Raw genomic sequence first — 7302 nt, 5'->3', positions numbered from 1 at the left:
TGGCTGTTGTTGTTGCTGCATTTGCAGAGGCTTCTGCCTCGATTTTTGGGCTGGTGGTGGGACGGTGGCAGAAGGGATTATGTGTTTCCACTTTTGTCTCACTACCGTGCTCCATTCTTCCCCCTTGGCCTCCTGGGTGGTTTGGGTTTTCCTTGGAGCTGGGGTTGGTGCTGCAGTTGCAGGGGTTGTTGCCGCCTGTTTTGGTGCGGGCGTTGTGTCAGGGGTTGTGACCGCCTTTTGGGTTGTTTGATTAGGGGTTACCCTTTGGGGGCAACTCCTAGCCATGTGGCCCTGCTTTTGGCAGAACCAACAGTGTGGACGACGGCCCTCCACCACTACCGTTATGCTGGCATCTTTGTATGTCAGCAGCGGGGGTATTGCTCGAACACCCTCCCTCTTCAGCCTCATTGCTATTGTGTAGCAGCCCAGGTGAGTCCCAGTTTTTGACCGTACTGGGGTCACCTGTTCTACCTCACCGTACTGGCTGAAGAGGCATCCTAATACTTCTGCAGGTATTTGGGTTGGCACATTAAATGCCTGCACCCGAGTCCTTCTCTTGCCCTGGTATTCAGGAATTAGTTTGACTCTCCCATGCTTTATTTCTTGGAGGGAAAGTCTCTCCGCATCATCCTTGGTGGGTAGGAGGATGTCCCACACAGCGAAGCTCCTCTGGCACAGGTATAGTACTGGGATGTTAAGTTTGTGGAGGAGCCCCGCCATGTCTTCCTTCTTCATCCCTAGGAGGCGGTTTTCCGGTATATCGGAAATGGCAAAGGACAGGACTCTGCCCTCAATCGCCTCCCAGGCACCTGGTATGGGTTTTATATCTGCCCCCTCTATGTATTGTCTGTACTTTGTCAGGTACAGGTCTCTATACTCTTGAGGGGACAGTTGTTTTTCTACGGTCTTCCCCCACGCAGACCCTCTTGTTGGTGTTGGTATGGGGTCTTTAGTGGGGTTAGACCGTTTTTGGTCTTTTATGGAGGTCGCCCCTGACTGTTTATTGGAGACGCTTCCTGCCTCCCCAGATGTCTTGGTCAGTCCTTTTGTGGGAGTGTCACATTTTTGGGCGGCGGCTCCCTTTTTAGTGTCTTTTTCGGGAGTAGCTTCCCGTTTTGGGGAGTCAGCCTCTTGGGGAGCATGATCTTTTTTGTTTACTTTGAGGCCATCTGCCCCTTCCTCGTTTGTGAGGTCCAGGCGGTATGCCCCCTCATTTTCTTGATCTGCCCCCCTTTTGGGAGAGCAGCCCTCCTGGGGAGCGTTGTTCCCTTTATTGTCCTTTTGGTCTGGCACCTCCTCCTTTTTGTGGTTGGAGTCAGATGCTACGACCGATTTTCGTTTTGCTCCCCTTTGGGGGGAGTCGCCCTCGGGGGGAGCTGTTGTTAAATTTTCCCCCTTCTGGGGAGCGTCCAATGGTGTCATACCCGGGCGGTACGCCCCATCAGCAGTTGTTTTTTCTCCTGTTGGAGATTCGTCCTCTTGGGGAGCAGTAGCCCCCTGGCTGAGGGTATCCATATTGGTGGCCCCCCGGGCTGGGGGTGTCCGTTTTGAGTCCCTCTTTTAAAAAAATTCACTGAAAAAAGTGACGTGGAATCAGCGTCCAAAGTGGGGAACCGACTTTGGCGCCAAAAAGAGGTGGCGCCAAAAGGCGGCAAGAGGGGAGATAGAACTGAGAGAGGGAGTGGGAAGTTAGTGGAGGGAAGAGAGAAGGTATTTCCGACCCTCCCTCGCGGGAAGGTCGTAAATTATCAGCTCGGATCCCCCCCCCACGTGGGGGTGGGGGGAGAGCAGAGAAAGACAGACAAAGTGGGGGTGCGGACAGAACGCGACCCAAAAAGCTTGTCAGGTGTTCCGGGCACGAGAATGTGTCGCCAGAACGGCACTGCCTCGCACGATGTAGGTATCAGAACAGATGGTATTTATTTGCTCCCCCACCGAGCAAATTAGGCACAAGGCCGATTTTTAATGTGAGGAGTGAAGGGAGGAGGAAGGGAAAAAGGGGACCAGCTCCCGAGAGGTGGGAAATGGGAGCTGGTTAAAGGTCAGACATGTGGGGTTGCCCCCACATCTGGTCTTTGCTAGTCATAGCTAGTCATAGCTTGCAGTATCTGCCGGAACAGATGGTATTTATTTGCTCCCCCACTGAGCAAATTAGGCACAAGGCCGTTTTTAATGTGAGGTAAAAACCAGCTCCCCTTAAAGTAGGCAAAAAGGGGGCACTCTGGTTACCAAAAATAATAATTGTCCCAGTATAGAGGGTTTCCCCTCCATTGACTGGTACACATTATCTTAAGTGCAGTATCTGCCGGAACAGATACTACACTTTGATCTTGGCCAAAAGGCCAAGAAGATATATATGTATGTATATATATGTATATATATATATTTATCTCTCTCTTTCTTTCTCTCTCTCCCTCTCTCTCTCTCTCTCTCTCTCTCTCTCTCTCTCTATATATATATATATATATATATATAGAGAGAGAGAGAGAGAGAGAGAGAAAGAAAGAGAGAGATAAATATATATATATACATATATATACATGCATATATATCTTCTTGGCCTTCGAGACAAGATCAAAGTGTAGTATCTGTTCCGGCAGATACTGCAAGCTATGACTAGCTATGACTAGCAAAGACCAGATGTGGGGGCAACCCCACATGTCTGACCAGTCAAGTCAAGGATTCGTCACTTGACACTCAGTCCAACAGGTGAGGGGCCGGGAACCGGCCCAGCACCTGTTGGAATGAGGTACACCGCCTGGGTAATACCTAGGAGGTCCACCCTCCCAGGCCTTGCCACCGGGCTTTCCGGTGGGGCAAGTTTATTGCTTGCTGCCTGAGGCGCCCCGACCAGGGAATGCCGACGGGGTTACTCAGGCAATTTTTAAAATTGCAGGAGTGCCCCTACTTTAGGGGAGCCTGCGGGGTTCCCACTTTCCGGCCTTGTGCCACATTTTGCTGATGTGGGCAGCAAATAAATATCAACCCCACATGTCTGACCTTTAACCAGCTCCCATTTCCCACCTCTCGGGAGCTGTCCCCCTTTTTCCCTTCCCCCTCCCTTCACTCGTCACATTAAAAATTGGCCTTGTGCCTAATTTGCTCGGTGGGGGAGCAAATAAATACCATCTGTTCCGGCAGATACTGCAAGTTATGACTTGCTATGACTAGCAAAGACCAGATGTGGGGGCAACCCCACATGTCTGACCTTTAACCAGCTCCCATTTCCCACCTTTCGGGAGCTGGTCCTCTTTTCCCTTCCCCCTCCCTTCACTCCTCACATTAAAAATTGGCCTTGTGCCTAATTTGCTCGGTGGGGGAGCAAATAAATACCATCTGTTCCGGCAGATACTGCAAGCTATGACTAGCTATGACTAGCAAAGACCACATGTGGGGGCAACCCCACATGCCTGACCTTTAACCAGCTCCCATTTCCCACCTCTCGGGAGCTGGTCCCCTTTTTCCCTTCCCCCTCCCTTCACTCCTCACATTAAAAATTGGCCTTGTGCCTAATTTGCTCGGTGGGGGAGCAAATAAATACCATCTCTTCCGGCAGATACTGCAAGCTATGACTAGCTATGACTAGCAATGACCAGATGTGGGGGCAACCCCACATGCCTGACCTTTAACCAGCTCCCATATATATATATATATATATATATATATATATATATATATATATATATATAGAGAGAGAGAGAGAGAGAGAGAGAGAGAGAGAAAGAGAGAGAGGGGGGGAAGATGGTAAGACTTAGAACATTGAAATAAGTTTAAGTAAAAAATACATTTTTCAAGGTTTCTGAAGACAGCGTGATAATTTTCCTTCGATTCCATCTGTTGGGTCTATAAAGTAACTGAACTATATTTAAACTTTAAAGCAAAAATTCATATATATATATATATATATATATATATATATATATATATATATATATATGCTAGCAAGTACACCCAACTATCCCGGGATTAAATGATGATGGACGAATGCTTCACACTCATATTTTTATTGTCATCGAAATCTCTGAAATCGTGCATATTTTAATCAAATTGATTGATTGCCTGCTCCTAGTTGGAGACCAACAGAAAGCACCGGGAGAAATCTTCACATGCCTCCCCGCAGTAACTTAGTCCACAATACATTGTAGTGTACATTGCACTGTAGAGAACCTACTGTTGATGTTATAAAATTATTTTATAAAAGATGGCTTGAATTAAATTTTAAAATGCAAAATTCAAGTATCATACTTCAGTTGTGTCCTAAATAGAAACATTCATTTCGAATGCACAGTAAAACCGGTCTTGGCGTAAAAAGGTGACACTCTGCCTTTCCAAGAAACAAGACTACGAGAGAGAGAGAGAGAGAAAGAGAGAGAGAGAGAGAGAGAGAGAGAGAGAGAGAGAGAGCATTGGTCCAACACGTTGGGTCATTCCAGACTATATAACAATATAAACAACTTCAAATGGACGTAACCTAATTGTTTGCATGTGTGTTTTTGTTATTAACTGTGATCTGTCAAATTTAATTATGGCTTCTCAAGAAGATGTTACGGAAGGTATACTTAATAAGTGGATAGACAAATGTAAATATCTTAATAATTAACACATGACGGCTCTTGAAGATATAAATATATTAGCACCAACGTTTTATATTAATTAGTTGATCCACCGCTGCCTGCGTTTCTTGTGAAGACGTCGCCCAATCTGAATTATGATCTTCTCTCCACGTTGTTCAGAAGCTCTGTTAATGGAATCGATTCCTTTCTGACTGATGATGAATGTTTCTTCATTACTGGACAGTTCATTGATGCATTTCTCTCCGATAGGCTCATAAGAGTAGTGGTAGATGGACAAAAATCGGAGGCCTGCAATATAAATGCTGGAGTCCCTCAGGGGTCAATCCTGGGCCCAACTCTCTTCCTGATCTACATCAATGCCTTCCCTAAACACATACTTACATCATTCGTTGACATCTATGCTGATGACACGATCATCTACGGCAACACATCAAAGGCTGTAAATGACAAAGTTCTCTCTGATTCTCTCTCCTCTGATCTCGAGCGCGTGGTTCAGTGGGGGAAGATGTGGCTAGTTACCTTTAATGCATCCAAAACCAAACTCCTATCCTTACATCATCAACGCTCTGATCCCCATCTGGCATCAATTGTGATGGATGGCTCTCGTCTGGGTGAGGCCCCGTGTTTTGACAAACTTCTGGGTTTGACCTTTACTCCTGATCTGAAATGGAACACGTACATCAAGTCTGTTGCCAAGGTCGCTGGAAAGATGGTGGGATCCTTCTACCGCTCCAGAAGATATCTCACTACTGATGCAATTATATATCTATATAAAAGCCAAGAACGTCCAAGGATGGAATACTGTTGCCATATATGGGCAGGAGCTGCTAAAAACAGCCTATCCTGCCTTGACAGAGTACAAAATAGACTTTGTGGCTTAGTGGGGGATGCCCTTTTCTCTACCCTGCAATCTCTCTCCCACAGAAGAGACGTTGCGAGCCTATCCTTGTTTTATCGTTATTTCCATGGCAGGTGCTCGTCTGAACTCCAATCTCTGGTCTCCCTCGCCAATCTTTTACGAAAAACACCCGTCTAGCTGAATCCACTGTGAAAATTTCCCCCACTCTATATCTGTGACTAAATCAAAACGCGGATTCCATGAACAAAGCTTCTTTCTTAGAACTGCACGCCTATGGAACTCTGTTCCGTCTGCCTGCTTCCCACCAGACTACAACTTGGATGTCTTCAAGTCCAACGTTAACAAATTCCTAATGAACCGCCCCCTTAAGTAAACACTTCATCAAATCTCCAATTAACGTAATGTACTTGCAATAACCCTTATCCCTGAGTGGCTTCCGGGCCTTGATAAGTGGTGATCACTGTGTAAAAAGAAAAAAATAGCACACTTGTTAGCATCCATAATTATAGGTACTTCACTTTGGCCAACCTGAAATTAGAATATCATAGAATATTAAACACCTGCAGTAATACATCAAACGAGACAAAATAAATAAATAAGGCATAACTTTATGAAAACTGTTGGTTTTACTCAATTGCACATTGCTACGAGAGGCGTGCAATAAGTAATGACCCTGACCAACTTCCAGTTGTCTGATCTACCTGAAATTTTGCATGTGCAATTATTTATATCTCTACGGGTTATGTGGCAAATCACAGCTCTGAACTAATTGTGATTTCTGTTTTACAGGTGTTTGAACTGAGTCACGTGTGAAATGAGCCTGTTGAATGTCGAGCAGTGATTCGGTTTTTGTATTTGAAATGACGCACACCACAGGAGACTTTTGATGAAATAAAAGAAACTTATGGTGATAATGGCCCATCATATGACCTTGTAAAACGCTGATATCGTGAATTCAAACATAGCCGGAAGTCTGTGGAAACAGCTCCCAGACCTGGTCGCCTCCCTTCTGCCATTTATGAGGCATCTGTCCGTCAAGTTGAGGCTGCCATTTTGGAAGATCGGCGCATTACTATTCACCAAATAGCCCAAGATGTCTGTAAGAGTATCTTGTGTAGGAGACGGTGAGACTCGTCGTGGGCGACGAAGCGTTTCACTGAAGAACCACGGCAACACACAGTAAACCAACAAACAATGACAGCCACGGCGCGAAGACAACTAACAAAGCTCAGCTGACTGCACGAATAGAAACGGAACCCAACGGTCACTGTACTGATCGCCACGAACGTCAGAACCCGACTGCCTCGCACCTCCAATGGACCGATTTTTATTACTCAAGATGGCCTAGCTAATTTGCATCCCCGCGAGATCTCGCGCGATCCTGCGAGATTCCGTCTCTAATAAAAGCAGGCAGGCGCCATCTTGAAACTCTTTCTTCCGCTGCCCCGATCACAGGATCAGCCACCACCCCACACGCCAGGCACACACGGACCCTCTTGCGCCGAGGGCTACGGTTAGTCTCACACTCCCCCCTGGTCTCCAGATCACATACGTGACACGGCGGACGTGGCCGTTTGATTCGAGCACTCCTGCGGAGGGGTATTGCCGGGACTTCCTCATCGGAGCTCTCATAAGTGGCATCGGAAGCATCAGCATCAGCATTAGAGCTCGCAGTTGAGTCATCAGGTCCATGGGGCACAGGTTGGATCCATCGCTCATCGTCGGATGACTCGCTCCTTCCACTGCTTGCTGATTGGTCAGCGCTTAGAGCGGGCCGGACATCCCTTACGTGGCGCGGAGTGTCATCGACTAGTATGGCCTGTTCACTGATGACGCTGGTGACCCGCCCCCTCCAAAAGCTGCTGGTGC

At 46.9% G+C, this 7302-nt stretch overlaps 1 pseudogene; it reads right to left on the bottom strand.

The window, feature by feature from the left end:
* Nucleotides 1-2207: 2207 nt before the first annotated feature.
* LOC145261358 (U2 spliceosomal RNA) lies at nt 2208-2354 on the bottom strand (annotated as a pseudogene).
* Between the last annotated feature and the right edge of the window lie 4948 nt (nt 2355-7302).

The sequence above is a fragment of the Euprymna scolopes genome, chromosome 37 (genome assembly GCF_053919585.1).
Source record: "Euprymna scolopes isolate OS-2025 chromosome 37, ASM5391958v1, whole genome shotgun sequence".
NCBI classification, from domain to species: Eukaryota; Metazoa; Mollusca; class Cephalopoda; order Sepiida; family Sepiolidae; genus Euprymna; species Euprymna scolopes.
Note: the sequence above shows the minus strand (reverse complement) of the source record. Positions and strands in the feature narration are given on the sequence as shown.